Source organism: Puma concolor, chromosome F2 (assembly GCF_028749965.1).
Source record: "Puma concolor isolate L17-30 chromosome F2, mPumCon1.1.hap2, whole genome shotgun sequence".
In the NCBI taxonomy this organism is placed as follows: domain Eukaryota; kingdom Metazoa; phylum Chordata; class Mammalia; order Carnivora; family Felidae; genus Puma; species Puma concolor.
This window is the reverse complement of record NC_141684.1, coordinates 57,203,332-57,219,977: the sequence shown is the minus strand read 5'-3', so window position 1 is coordinate 57,219,977 and position 16,646 is coordinate 57,203,332. Positions and strand designations below refer to the sequence as shown.

General features: G+C 33.4%; 1 long non-coding RNA gene across 1 annotated transcript in view; it reads right to left on the bottom strand.

Annotated features, from left to right (window-relative positions):
* Positions 1–4,343: 4,343 nt before the first annotated feature.
* LOC147572039 (uncharacterized) overlaps positions 4,344–16,646 on the bottom strand; it is a 76,488-nt gene continuing 64,185 nt past the window's right edge. Inside the window, exons 2-4 of the long non-coding RNA XR_015246912.1 lie at positions 14,265–14,464; positions 9,828–9,913; positions 4,344–4,827 (exon numbers count right to left, since the gene is read on the bottom strand). This is a non-coding gene — a long non-coding RNA (uncharacterized LOC147572039). The remainder of the gene's footprint in view (positions 4,828–9,827; positions 9,914–14,264; positions 14,465–16,646) is intronic.

The following is a 16,646-nucleotide window of genomic DNA, read 5'->3' as shown; positions in this document are numbered from 1 at the left end:
AAAAGATAAAATTACAATAAATTTAGAGAAAATTTCATATTAGAAAATAAGGTATGCAGTATGGTCATATTTTGCAGTATGGTCAAATATTCCATTTGCCGTGTGGTCAAATTTTAATAACAGTTACAAAATCTATGTATAAAACAAGTGTATATGTTATCTATACACACAGTATATGTCAAAAATGAATTAGAATAAATAATAATTATAAATAATAATAAATAATGTATATTATGGCATTGTGTTATAAACAGTATTTATGTGTAATTATATTTAGGAGAAATTGTAGAAGATCTCACCTCAAAATGTTGCAGTAGGTACTATTTCTGACTTTTCCCTGATGGTTTATCTGGAATTTCATTTTTTTTAAATGAACACATTTTCATTACTCAATAAATTCATTACAAAAATAAATGGGCAGATGACCAAAAAGTTTGTCAGAAATTGGGTGTAACACTGCACTTATGGAAATGGTCCTGCCTTCCAGATAGTTAGAGACTTCTGTAATCGATTCATGATAGTAATCACAGCATTTATCCATGATGTTGCTGAGGATGATTTTTTTTTTTTTTTTTTTACAGTTTGGTAAACAGAAGAATTCATTGGCTCCCATTTAATTTGAGTTCTAGCACCTACTTCCTCCTTATCTATAAAGCACACAGTTTTTCACCTTTTTCTATAATCATGCATAGAAACTAAAAATTGCAAGGATATATCCAAAATTTGTTTGCAAGGCTACTATATGGAAGACGTGAAGGAACTCCAAAAGGACTTTGAGTTACTGAGAAGGAACTGGCTATATAAGTTCAAAGTGTTTCTTCTTATATTAGGTGGATTTAAAGGAGGAAAATATGGGTTTGGCATGCTCTCCTGAACAATTGTTCAAATGTCTTGGGTTTGGCAAAGTTAAAACTGCGTTTTCCCATTCCCTTTTTTCTCGTAATTTACAAAACCATGTACACTTCAAGGGAAATTTAATCCATATGTTCTGATTCATTTGCACTTAACTTGTCATAATGTTGTTCATGAAAGTCATCCTGTGTCCAAGAACGTTTGTGAGATTATTTTTAATAAGTCCCCTTCTCCCCCTGTCCTAAGGAGCTACATTTTGGCATTAGGTAGCCAAATGGGAACCACAAAAGCATGAAACTTGAAATCTATGAATTTTAAATGGATTCATACTTGGCCAAACTTTTCTCTCCTATTTATTTGTGTGTTGTAACAGGGAAGCTAATAGTATTAAGCTAAAGAAAAGTAGCGAGACTATACAGATTTTGTTGTTTAAAATCAGCTCTGATGAATACCTTTCAGTGTTTTGTATTTAATAAATATGTTCTCCCAAATAAGAAGTGTGACATCTCCACAGAGAAAATATTATGTTTCTACAAAGACAAATTAAAGAGCAGATGCTAGATTTATGAGAACTTTTGTCAGCTATCATTCTTTAGAGCCGAAAGGCAGCCACCAGTAATGAATCTAACACAAAGGGCAAGAGAACCAAGACTCAAGGAATAGCACCTTCTAAAAGTCATAATTGCTTATCCTGCACAGGATTAGTTTCTATGCTTCTTGGATAAAGATGAAGTCATAAGCCAAGGATAATCTTAAAATATTTGAAGTCAAATTGCACGTGGCCATTTGGACCCTCATGTCAGAACATTTCAGATTTTTTTTTAATTAAATAAATTACTAATAACTAAATACTGTCATTTTTATTACCGGTGCTTCTAAGTATTCTTCCAGCAACATAATACAAGACTTGTTCATTGTGGTCAAACAATCCCCAGCACTCCAGGTATTTCAAGGACACATTAGGAATGGTAATGTGAAAAGCAGAATGTACTGCACACTGTTTAGTAGATTGGGATGCCATTAAAATCTCCCCAGGAACAGTGAACTAAGGTCTAATATAAGGCTAAGATTGTGAAAGCTTAAGTTTTAAACCAAACCTAAAATTTCAGCCCACATCTATTTAAATTGATGTTAGACCACCTATCCCCTGGGAGAATGTATGCCTATATTTGCTGTGCTGTGAACTATTTTAGAGCAGAAACATTGTATATTCTCCAGTGAATGTTTATGCGCACATCTGGATATATGCAGAAAACTAATGTAATTAATGGACTATGTAACATAAATTACTGTATTTGAAATATCACTCTTTGATTATGGGTGAGTGAGTTTGTGGTTACAAAATTAGGGTCTCAACAAGACACACATACATTCACAAACACACATACCCCATTCCACAAACCACCAACTTCAGTAATAACTAAGGAATTTAGGCCCTTGGACCAGCTTGAGGCTGTTGATTTATTTCATTTGGTCTGTCATACATATTTCTAAAGGGAGAAACTTATCATGTAGCATGTGAGGATACTTTCAAAATATTATAGAAACTAGTAATTACAAGAAAGGTAACATTACTACATTCTTCATCATTTATATAACAAGTCAGTTTTATAGATGGAATAGTCTCTCATCTAGCAATTAACCTCCAGATAACTTTGCATGACCATTATTCATTCAATTAATCTATTATCTATCTATCTATCTATCTATCTATCTATCATCCACCTATCATCTATTTATTATATTTTCTTTTTGGAGCACCAATATTGTGTCAGGAATATTATTAGAATTTAAGGTGGAAATGGAACAGGATTCATTTACAAACTGAGCAATCCCAGTCTTGAGATTATGCTAGTAACTCATTCTTTGAGTGCTCCATTTGAACTAAGTTTGGAGCATTGAATGCCTCAACAAATTAAGAACTAACTTTGTCCTGGAATCAGGAAAAGGACTTCATAGAGGAGAGGTTGAATGTGGTGATTTTATTTCATGTTCTGGGTCATTGATTTAATGATGGAAAAATTCTGTCTTATTCTCTCATAGAATATTATCTTGACTTAGATTATCCAGTCCCTATATTTGTTGCACCCTTGGAGTATGGGTTATTTTCTGCTACATAATACTAGAAAGAGATTGCCTTCAATGACATTTCATTCTCTGACCTTGGGGACTGGAAAAGAATCCAAAGGCAATGTCTAACTAAAATACTTCCTTTTTTCTTCTAGACACTTTAGATATAGGGATCTCTCTATTATACAACAGATTTTCTAGTACCCATGGGACTGAATGAGTATAACTGCACATGAAACAAGTTCTAGCAAGGCTTCCTCTGTCTGGGTTCCTTTCCTAGAGCACTGACATGCATGGGTGATCCACACTACAAACACCTACATATTTAAATGTATCCATTCCTTTATCTAAGTGGTCAAAAATAAATTTAAATTATCTATCATATGCTTGGTGCTGTGCTAGAATTAAAGACAAAAAGAGGAACTTCCTATAAGTAAAATTCCTGTCATCTAGTCTATTATTTTTATATGTACCATATAAACATTAAACCTTATTTTCATAGTTTCATACCAGGAAAGTCTGCTGAAAAAAAAAGTCCCAGATTTATTTTTTTACCAAAAAATATATTACCCCATGTATCTCAAAATGTTCTCTCAAAAGCATGTTGTCTTATGGGTAGATGACTATACTTTCTGAATAATCTGAAAACTCCTTCTTATTCAAGGCTGAATTTTATTTTACTTATTTTTTAAATTTAAGTTCATGTTAGTTAACATATAGTGTAGTATGGTTTCCAGATTAGAATTTACTGATTCATTAACTTACATATAACACCCAGTTTCACCCCAACAAGTGCCTTCTTTAACGCCCTTCACTCATTTAGCCCATCCCCCCATCCACCTCCCTCCATCAACCCTGTTTGTTCTCTATATTTAAGAGTCTCTTATGGTTTACCTCCCTTTCTGTTTTTATCTTATTTTACTTTTCCTTCCTTTCCCTTATGTTCATATGTTTTGTTTCTTAAATTCCATATATGAGGGAAATTGTGATATTTGTCTTTCTGCGATTGACTTATTTCACTTAGCATAATACACTCTAGTTCCATCCATGTCGTTACAAATGGCAAGATTTCATTCTTTTTAATCATTGAGTAATATTCAATCATATATATACATATATATATATAGAGACATATATATGGATATATATGGACATATATATGTATGTATATATATATGTATATATGTATGTATACATATATATGTATGTATATATATGTGTGTGTGTGTGTGTGTGTGTGTGTATATCCACATACATGGATGGATGGATATATATATACACATATACATGCATATATGCATACATATATGTATACATATATACATGTATATATGCATACATATATATACATATATGCATACATATATGTGTGTGTATATATACATGGATGGATGGATATATATATATATATCCATCCAGTGGATGGGTATTTGGACTCTCCATAATTTGGCTATTGCTGATAGTTCAAGGCAGAATTTTAGAGAGCTTGGTGTAAAGTATCATGTTGGTGATAAGAACTAATGGCATGTCTTCAGTATCTATTACAGAAAGTATACAACTGTGTTCATCAAGCTATTATTTCACATCAATGGAATTACTAGTCAAAAATGTATATGAAAAGTCATTCAATTAATCACCACCTCTTCTGGACCCTTACTTGCTTCATAAATACTCCTTTTGTAAGAATGTTCACACTGCATTATTGTGAGTCCTTTGTGTGTCTTTTTCTAACTAGCTAGACTGTGAAGATGAGGGTCCTAGCTCTACTTCACCACTGCTTGGTGCAGAGCCCGACACAAGCGCAAACTTACTGAGTCTTGTTAGAACTAGCGCATTGGCTCGTGTCCTCAATTTCATCCGACACTGGCATCAACACTCTCTTGAGCTCCTGCTCATCACTCTATCCTGAAAGTAAAAATGCACATTCAAAATTAGTGACATTCTAGAAGAAGGTCTACAGTTTCCACATTTTGTTTTAACAGTTTCAAATTTTTTGTTTTAACAGTTTCAAATTTAAGTCCCTATTTGTTCAATGTTTAAAATCAATTTGAACATACTCATAGTAAAAAAGCCATCAATAAATTCCATATACCTTACTTCTGGTCTTTGCACAGTGGGTGGGTGGTTTTCAAACTCTGCTGTTATATGTTAGTGGATGGGCTAAAGATAGAATCTTGCTATTAACTCTGAATAGCCAGACTTATGTAACTTAAGCCCACAGTTAAAAGGCATTTAAACTTCGTGCGTGGGTGTGTGTAGATGCGTGCACATGCAAAGGAATTGTGCCCGCTACACAATTGCACATGTAATTCAAGTTCTATGATTTCAGTATGAGTTATAGGAGTATGACACTATAAGAATATTTATGGCTAACAGCTTTTGGTGATTTTTTTTTCTGCCAAAATGTGTTTGCTTGTTCAAATTCCTTTCTAGTGAAGAATAGGGTTATAAATGTAAAGGCAGGGAAATGGAACTAGTGATAAAATAAGCTTAGAGAAAAAAAAGACTTAGAGACAAATTGGCAGTAGGTCTTTTTAAAAAACAGCTGTATGCTTATTTATTAACTAATACAAACAAAAAAGAAGTAAAGATTTTAGACTATAATAGGATCAAGTTGGAATTTTTAAAAAAATGTGACTGAAGACAACTATCAGCTATTTTATTTGTTTTTGTGCTTCTGTCTAATTTATCAGATTTTAAATTCATTATATATATTTTAAAATACTTTTAAATCTAAGATCTGGCAAACAAAAGGTTTTTGCCTCTGAGAGAGAATGCATATCTGGGAGATCAGAAAGAAACTAACAAAAGTAGACGCTTTAAAGGTACAAGAAATAAAGCAAGGGGATGCATGTTGATACAAAAGATTTTATTAAAACCCAATGTCACTTAAATTTTCCATTTACTAATAGTTCATACCTAATTTTATTAAAAGTACAAATAATACTGGAAAAAAGTTGTAGGACTCTGAATATATCGACTAAAATTAAAGTTGGTATTAGGTAATTACAGAAAGGTATTGAGGAAAAATGTGAATGCTGGATCCCTGAACACAGGGATTTTGTGTGTTCATTCATGTATTCCTGCATCTACAGCAAAGCCTGGGAGAACAGCACTCAATAAAGAGTTGTTGATAGATAGGTTCCAAAGAGTATCAGGACTAGACAGTGCTTGATCATTAGATATAGCAAAACTATTGAGAATCTATATATTATTATATAGTTCTTTGAATAAATCTGTCTTTACTTCTTTCAAAGCCAAGGTCATAAAAATATTCTCTGAACAGGAAAAGTTCATAGACATGCCAATGAATATTCTTTAGAACTACACTCTCTAATTGCAATTTCCATATTTTTTTAAATTTTTTTATGGTTTTTTTAATTTTATTTTTGAGAGAGAGACACAGAGTGCTAGTGGGGGGAGGGGCAGAGAGAGAACGAGACACAGAATCCAAAGCAGGCTCCAGGCTCTGAGCTATCAGCAGAAAGCCTGATGTGGGGCTCAAACTCACGGACGGTGAGAACATGACCTGAGCTGAAGTCGGACACCCAACTGACTGAGCCACCCAGGCACCCCGCAATTTCCAGATTAATAGGAATGTTCTATAAACTGTTTTGCCCAATACTGTAGCCATCAGCCACAGGAGGCTATGGAGCCCTGGAAATATGGCTAGTGCAACAAAGTGCATTGTTAGTAGTCATCTGCCTGAGGCTATGCCATCAACACAGTTTTAGAAAAACACCTTATGAAAATTTATTTGATTTTACTGCTTGTATTTTTGAGTCCAGCAAGTATGTTACTTTTCTCTTGTCTTTTAATTCTACTTTGGTCAATACGAAGAAAATTATCTGTGCCAAATATTTGTATATAATCTGATTATACCACAGTTCAGGTTAGGTTTTTCTCATATTCACCTCCCTCTACTTATATCTTAGAAAAGCAGTGGGGCACCTGCTTAAGCGTCAGTCGATTAAGCGTCTGACTTCAATTCAGGTCATGATCTCACGGTTCAGGAGTTCGAGCCCCATGTAGGTCTGCTGTCAGCACAGAGCCCGCTTCAGATCCTCTGCCCACCTCTCTCTGCCCCACTCACTCTCTCTTTCTCTCTGTCTCAAAAATAAATTTAAAAAACATTAAAAAATAAATAAATATGCAGGCAGAGGTAAGGAATAGAAAGAATTGTAACAGTCATATCTACCATTACCCATGTTATACATTTTCAAACAGATTTTAGTTATTGAAGACAGACACTCTTGAATTTTTTATTATTTAAAATTCTCAATTTTTCAAAAATAGCCATAACAAGTAATTACTTCAGTAATTATATATCAGGTTTTTCTTCCATGTTTAATGGACGATTTGGCTTTAGAAAAGAGTCTTACAAAGGTTTTAAAAAATAACAAAGACATGCTTTTATTTCTAATGTTCTATTAATCCTATTATGCCATACTTATCACTCTGTTCTTATTAGAAACTTTATGACTGTCATTGCATAGACAATTGGATTTTTAGAGCAAAAGAAAACCATAATAAGGAAATAGGACTTGTTGCAAACTGCCAGTTTTCATTGGACAGACTTAATTGTTCCTAGCCACAATAAACAGAAGGCATTGTTGGATATTATTGGCCAGCTTCTCCTAGAATTTCATTCACTGGATGGCAAGAATATCATCTTGGACAGAGAATCTTAAACACTTTTACATGTATAAGCACAATGCACTGCCAAGAACACTAGGGTATCTTTCTGTTTTTATTAGCCTGGCTTCTCTAACAAGTCCCTATAAATTCTGTGCCTTTCCAGGGCCACAAAGAACTGGGAAATAGATTACTTTCAGGGTTCGTGTATCTTTATGCAGGCTTTCATGGAGCAGCTGGACAATGATTCTTGAACGGGGCCCATAGTGTAACAATAGCAGAGATGATATTATAAAGAGTCAATTTACTATTCAGCATATAGCTGTCAATAAACTGGACCTATTTTCTGTGGATAAAACTGATTACTCTGCAAGCCAAATAAGGATTTTGCCCCCTGATGTGTTGGTATATGTAGGATTTCTTTGTATTTTAAAGAGATTTGGGGTTGTTTCTATTGTAAACAATATTTGCCCGTATACATTCAAGCTGTTTTTCTCGATTTTTTTAATGTAATATATTAATAGCTGCTACAGAAAAGGTAAAGAACCACAGTTCTGGAAATCTTATTCACCTACTGTTTTGATCAATGTAACAATGGCTGCAAATAATTCTTTTTAAAAATAATTCTAATTTATAGAGCGGATTGATGAAACCCTGTCCGGTTTTCTTACAGAAAATGAATTTATAAGTGCCCTCAAGTAATACTTTTATAGGTTTTTCACTTTTTTTTTGTCAAATGGAAATCAGAGATTTTTTTTCTTACCAAATTTGTTTCTTACATAGTTTCAAGGTTGTTTCTCAAAGAACCTAATGGATTCTAAATTACAGATACCAAAGTCCTTTGGGGGTGAGGGTAGAATAAGAGAGTTGTGGAACAAGAAGGGGAAAGGAAGAAGAGAGAAAGAAAAAAATCTCTGAGCAGTGCACTGTGTATGCTTCATAGGCAATCTTTTCTAGTATTGAGCTACTTTAAAATTATAATAGAATCCATTGAAACATAGCTTTTATTAGCCCAAAGATCTACATGACTCTTAGCCTATTTTGCTGCTTGGTCTTAGTGATTCATAAAAATAGAAGTATTATCAATGAACTGAGAACGTATTAAATGGGAATTTCTTGAGCCATCTATAGCCTTAGACCAAAAGCCCACACATACGAAGGTCATACTCATCATTTTCATCCTTCCAATTCCCAAAAGACTCATCAAGAGTGTCGTATGCTGCTTGTGACTGTATACAATTAAGAACTCATAAATGTTGTCCATGTTATTTCCACCTGTCTGCTAAGAAGTGCTTAAGGGTGGTTCTCAGCCTTCTCTCCTACCTGAGGATAACCTCCCATCAATTTTACACCAAAAGGATAAGAAAGTCCCAGGCTGCTGATTCATTCCTGGGCATGATCGTTATAGGGTTTATATGACATATATGCATTTTCTGAACATTATCAGAGGATTCCTGATTTGATTTTCTATTCTCAGAAAAGTTAGCTCTGCTGTGAAAAACACTTATGAAAACAAAAATTTATAAGAAGTATTTGAAAATTTATTTTCTGTGTATATCCATGCAGTTTATTACACTTTCACATCTCATTAAAGATCCTAAAAGAGGCTTACCTACAAACAGAAGAAGAATAAGTTATGGTACAGGATAACAGACATTTTAGATTTGAAACAATTATATAGACAGAGAAATATTAGGGGAAAAGTTATGTTTCCTGATGAGATATAAACAAACAGAAATAAAAAGAAATATAATGTTTTTCTGGATGGCTTGAGTGAAAGAACCATATTTATCACAACAGGGTTGAAGTGGTGTGGTGATTATTTGGCAGGTGAATCAACAGCATTCAATCATCTAAATTTACTTTTTTTTTTTAAATTTTTTTTTTCAACGTTTATTTATTTTTGGGACAGAGAGAGACAGAGCATGAACGGGGGAGGGGCAGAGAGAGAGGGAGACACAGAATCGGAAACAGGCTCCAGGCTCTGAGCCATCAGCCCAGAGCCCGACGCGGGGCTGGAACTCACGGACCGCGAGATCGTGACCTGGCTGAAGTCGGACGCTTAACCGACTGTGCCACCCAGGCGCCCCTAAATTTACTTTTTGAAGAAAGGAGTAGGGAAAAATGCAAGTGATGGAATTTCAATGTGATATCAGGAAACGTGTGATAATCAATGTTAAGTATTAGCCATCCATCTCTGTTTTTTATGTCATCTTCTGTATCTTTGACAGTAACCTTGCTTTGTCAGTCCTCACTTGCCATTCTTGTACCTTCATTTCCCCTTCTTCTGGCTCTGCTTGTCTCTCCTGGGCTATAAACCAAGCCCATGCGGAAGAACCTGGATTCCCACTGGTTTCTGCAGAAGGAGAGAAGATGCTTAATGGAGTTGGGTCAGAATTCTCTTCTTATTACTAAATCTGACCTCCTTTTCAAATCCCTCTTTTTTTTCAGAGCTACTAGTCCCCAAATTACATCCAATGGGTTATCCCCAACTTTCAAACTTTACTTTTAGTTTCTTGCTTCTCAATCTTCGCTTTCACCTGCCATGGAGTTTTAGTGTGTGAATCAGATCATTAAAGTTTTGGAAGCCTCTCTTTCCATAAGGTAGGCAAGAACAAACAAAAAATTCTTTGACTTATAATGGAAAATTGATAAGATCATAATATTATTGATATTAGTCCTTTCATGCTATAGCATTAACAGGGTTTTTATTTGTTTGTTTGCTCTTTGGTAAGTTTTTCAGAGGTCTATATCCATTATTGCTAGTATCAACCTGTTGCTCTATGTTGTATGTTTGTCCAATTCTGTTCTTATTTATGTTACAAATAATTCTATATTTGATATTTTTGCCTTTAGTCATTGCTCCGAACAATTCTTTTGTAACAATATTTTATAACTTTTTAGCCAGTCATAAATTGTAAAAATTTTCCACTTCATTAAGCATTTTTTCATAACATAGTTTGTTTCCATAATAATCACATTTGCAATTTAAATTATTTATTTAGTTGATTTCCAACTGCTGAGCTCAAGTTGTTGCAAGACTTTCTAAAGCAACAGCATACAATTAATATTCTCTTATGTATTTTATGTACCCTTCTATGTATCTTTATATATTTTCAAAATTTTTAGAAAAAAAGTCACTATAGCAAAGGCTATAAATATACTCTTCAGTTCATATAATGCAAAATTACAATCAAGAAAATCTGTAAGTTATATATGCACATCAATGGGTATAGTGCCTGCCATTTTGCATCCTTAACAACACAAAGAATTAAACTTTAAAAAACTCTTTGGACAAGTTAATAAATAAAATGATATTTTTCTTTAATTGTATTTAAATAATGTTTGTTGCTAATTTGTTTTCTTTTCGGTCTTGCCTATTAATACTCATACCTTTCTGCCATTTTCCTGAGTATTGCCCAAGGCTATTTGACTTCAAAATTTATTTTGATATATTCTGAAACTTATGCTTTTAAGTGTAAAATTCTTAGCCTTTACGTTTTTTTCAGTAAACCATTCTTACACTGATCTTAAACATTGTTCTATACTTTTTAAATTTATTTTTCCTAAAATTTAACTTTTGATACAAATGGATATAATTAACTTTGGAAGATTAATATAATTAATTGTGTAAGATTTGCATATTTGCTAATTTGAAGAACTGATCAAAAGTAAAAACAAAAGTAAATTATATTCTCCCAACAGATTTACATTTCATATTTATAAGATATTAATAATATTAGCAAAATATAATATTTTTAAATCTATATCATTTTAACACTTGATGTCAGGAAAGGCATATCAAGCATTTTAGTATTTTCTTAGCTATTCTTGCATAATTACCATTTACAGTGAATTTTAGGATAATTTTGGCTAAACTGACCAATTTCCATTTCAAATATTTATTTGTAAGCTATTTAAAGAAAAAGATATCTTGATAACATTTAGTCTTCTCACCCAGCGACAAGGTGTGTCTTTCCTTTTGTTCATCTTTATTTTGCTGCAAGAAAGTTCTTGGTTATCTTCGTTCTGTTCCTAAAAAGTTTCTTTTTGAAATATTTCCTATAAGTAATATAATTTATGCATCTATTATGGGTCAGGACTTTTTCAAGTCAATTACCAGTTAACATTTAAAATTACTAGTTTTAATATTTTTTTATAAATAGCCATTATACAATATTCTTTTACTAATTGTAATGGCTCTCAGTTGATTCTGTTAGATTTTCCAGGGTAAGGAAATATCACATAAACATAATGATAGTTTTTTTCTTCTACATCATTATTACAGTTGCTATTAATTACATATCACAGTTTAATAATAATCAGATTTGAAATAGCGTATCTTTTTCAAAACTTGTTTAATGAGAAATCTTCTAAGGTTCCACCAGTAACTATGATGTGAATGTTTACCGAAATAATTTTTTGCGATGTTGATCATGCATTCTATGTTCATTTTACCAACTCTCATCAGAGAACAGATATCAAATGTTTAAGTGCCTTTGATGATGGTGATATAAAATCAAGTGTTAGATTATTGGGTCACTTGATGTTGTGGATGAAAATCATTAATATAATGTAAATAAAAAAAAACTACAGATACATTGAAACATGCCATATAGTATTGCCAAAATAGGAAATAACTCAATAAGAAATCAGATCCTGGCATTTGAAATGTTTGCCTTTGCAACTCTGGACTAAATTTCCATATGTCAGATCACCATTTATACTGCCCATGAAATCGTAACACCTAGGGTTTGATACTCAAAGGCCAGTCACAGGAATCTCCATATGTATTATATTCCTTTAATAAGTGCTTTTTAGCTACAACATACTATTCTTTTATTATAATGCTGCTAAATTTTTCTAGTGTTTTATTTAGACTTTGGGCATTTATATTCATTCGCAGTGTAGGTCGATGTGGCAGTTCACGGCACATGTTATATAGAGCAGATGCTCTATCCAGGGAGAATTTCTGTGCAAGGAGTACCATCAGCTGCCAGCCTTCAGTGGCATGGCCTTTGTTTCTCCCTGCAGCATTCACTCCAAAGCCACATTCTTTTGGGCAGCTCTGGTCAATGACTGTGGATACTAGGATTACTAGGCTCTGACCATATCAACCCAATTTCAGAGTTTCCCATGGGCATTCTTCATGTTGGAGCTTCCGATTGAGCTGACAGAACTTTGTTGGGCTTACACTGCTCTGCAATCTTTTTCCTCAATCTTTTTCTGATCCCTGCCTCCTTCTACATGTATAATACAGGCATCCTAGGCTGAAGAGTTTCCTGTCTATCCCTGCTCCCTCTTCTCTTTCACAGATGTTTCCCCAATTAATATCTGGCACTTAATGGTAACTGCTTCCCACGGGTCCCAAATAGACAGTCTACAAGTTTCCTTATTCTGCTTTTTGGTAAAGACCATTTACCAATGTTATCTTGGCTTCATTAAATACATTTGGTAGCTTTCCACCTTTCTTATGTTTTTAAACAATTTATATAGCATGAGAGTCATATTTTCCTTAGTTTTTAAGAAATAAATATCTTAAAACTTTTGGGGCTTCGTTAATTTTGTTGATCATTTTCTGAGAACTTATTTTCCCTTTTTCTATCATGATAGAATTTTGAAAGCTTCACTTTTCTTGGATCAATTTCGAAGGTTTATGTTCAGCTAGAAATTCACTTATTTTCTCAGGCCTTTTTACATAATTTCATTATTTATGATTTTCAGAGATTCTGCAGTTACACTATCCTTCTTAATCCCAATCTTGTATATATGCAGGTTTGTTTTCTTGATTTAAGTGGTGATACACTTAATTTTTAATGCTTTAATTCAATTTCCACTTTTAAATTTACTTTTCTCTTTCTTACAGTTTTCCTTATATTTATTTCCGCACCATTGTATATAAAGATAAAACTATAGATAATATGAATTATGATATTTGCTTAGAGCAAAAGAGAGCAAAGAATCCTCATCCTAAGTAGTGGAAAAGACTAGAACTAGATGAATGAATCCATCTTTGGAGGGTCTCTGGGTCAGAATTCTATGGAGACCACACAAGATAGGAAAGAAGGCTCAAGAGAGAAAACCTGAATTCAAAAGTTGACAACAAAAAAGGAACATCGGCTTTAGAGCACTAGTGTTCAATAAAGGATATGATTTCACAAGATTTATATAATAATGAGTACAGTAAAATCATGCCAATTCTATTTTTTAAAATTTGATTCTTGTTAATTCATATAATAATTAACAACATTATTTAGCATGTTTTTGATTCACTATCATGATCTCAAATGTATTTAGCTTATTTAGCCTGTCCTGAAAGGCAACATTCTTTCACTTATTCATGGAATCCAATGGTAAATTATTTTATTTATCTTGTGTTTTCTGAAGCAAAATCTATACAACTTATGTGAGAAGATTTAAGAAAAATAAATGCTATGAACTGGAAAATTTATCGTGCTTATTTGAAAGTATTTTATAATCAAACAGAATGCATATTTAATGCTACAATTATTTTATTGTAAAGGAACTTATTTCTTTTGTGTTTGTTCCACAAATAGGCTTATTTTTAAAATACAATTTCTGTAAAAATGTAAGAAGGCCAAAAAATACTGACATTCATCTCATAAAGACAGAGACATCCTGTCACTATTTTGGTTTATACATCAGAAAAGGAAGAGTGGAAATAATTATTCCAGAGAACAACTCACCCTTAGCTGGCCTGTGCATTCAAGCTGGCTGAAACTTTTGAAGCTATTTCAAACTGAGTCACACTGGGAGATTCTTTGAGTTTCCTTGTCCTCCTGGATGCCATTTTCCTTTCATTTTACTTTTGTTTCTTTATCCGCGCATTTTAATCCATTTGTGAATATGCCCATATTCACTTCGTGCTAGTTGTTCATGATCTCTCCTTAAGCAAAAAAATAAAGATAGTTTGCTCAAATTTTCATTCTTAGCTAGCACATATTTTTCCCAATGCCTCTGCATAGATAGAGCACACATATTCAGGAATATTTACATTTTGAAATATTATTCAACAATTTCATTGTTTCAAATATTATTTTAGGAACGACAACTATATGTTGGGTGTGATACAAGACACGTTCGTGGCAGGACAATGCTGTGAGGTGGGAAGTTTTTGAGTGAATAAGCAAGAGCTGGAATCCCTGTTACCCCACTTCCTAACTGTGTGACCTACTGCAAGTCCTTCAAAATTGGTAAACTTCACCTTCTACACATAGAAAAGAGAAATTTTAATGGCATATGACTTACAGATTTTTTTTTTTTTTTTTGAGAATCAAAAGATGGAATACAGGTAAAGTACTCGCCAATCCTGTCCAAGACAGAGACGTTTCCCAATAAATTCTAGTTACCATTGTTATTAATATTCACTTTTAAAATGAAGAAATGGATTAATAGATATCAAGTAATTTACCAAAGTTTACACAGCTGATTTGAGATTTTATTAGGGTCTGAGTCTCTCTTAGTCATCAAAAACAAGATGACTTCTTATTTTCTGAATCCTAACCATAATTTCTGGATGAGAAACATAAGGAATTTGGCATATCCAGGGGGCATGATACAGTCGTCATCTGAGTTCATGAAAAATGGGTTTCCATAAAGAAAACTTGTATTAATGTTTGCTAGTATATCTTGTGTGTTTGGAGACAGATTATAGCATTTCATGTTTCTGAAAAATTATATGGGAATCATTACAGATTCTGGATCTGTACAGATCCTGGACAGATATCATAAGAGAAGGCTGAAAAGTTGCAAGCCCACAGGTAACTTTAGTGAAATCTTTTTCAATGCAATGGAACAGAAGCACATTGAAGTGAGTTCAGTTATCAATGAGAGATGAAATGGAGCCTAAGAGTGTATGCAGTTCTTTCAATGAGCTCAATGGTGACTAGAAGAGTTTTAACTTGAGAAAAGTACATTTATTATTTATAATACTCTCAGGGTAGTGTGTGTGGATTTTTCTTACCCAAAAGACACAGTGGACAGCTGGCTACTACTGTGGTAAAGTGATTCTTTATGGGCAACCGCTCATAGGCTTACCAAATCAAGTACAAAAACAGATATTTTCTTTCTTTTTGAATTTAAAACGACGAACTGGCAACACACTTTTAATTCTGAAGAAGAGAATCAAAAGGAGGCTAATCCAAGGCAAAATTTCTTCAGACTTGCCATTTTTAAGTTGTTATAATTAATTTTGTCATGTCAGTTATATGCTTTTCATATAATTTATAAGTTACATATGATTTATAACTTGTTACTTAAATGAATTGCATTCTCCTCCTCCACTGAAAGGCATTATGACAGTACAGTGGTTTAGTTAAAATGTGTTATAATGTACAGCCAATCATATAAAAAATTGTATAGGTAAAGGATTTTTGTTAACTCTGTTTTCTTTAATCATTTGCTCATTTACAGCATCTGTATTTTACCCTGGCTGAAAGTGATCTAGTTTAGTTGGGATACCAAAGGAACTGAGGAACACTGGGAAGAATATGGTCTTACACACCAGAAAAAGAGGAATCCTGATCAAATAGCTTATACAGAAGTTGTTTCTATTACTCCAATTTTTTTTTTTTAATTTTTTTTTTCAACGTTTATTTATTTTTGGGACAGAGAGAGACAGAGCATGAACGGCGGAGGACAGAGAGAGAGGGAGACACAGAATTGGAAACAGGCTCCAGGCTCTGAGCCATCAGCCCAGAGCCTGACGGGGGGCTCGAACTCACGGACCGCGAGATCGTGACCTGGCTGAAGTCGGACGCTTAACCGACTGCGCCACTCAGGCGCCCCAACTCCAATTTTTTTTAATGTCTTGTTGTTGTGGGCGAAGGGATGAATTAGTCAATATCCTACTATTTTATTGCTATGATACCAAACTTGTTTTGAATTTTTGTTAACTTGGTACAGTTTTAGGCCTAATAGAACAGTCACATCCTGCACAAAACAGCATTAATGAAAAGATTTTATTTATTTATTTATTTATTTATTTATGCACTGTACCACTAGCTATTGTAACTTTTTCTGCTCATATCCTTGTCAATTTGTTATGGGGATAGTCCCCCTGCATCCTT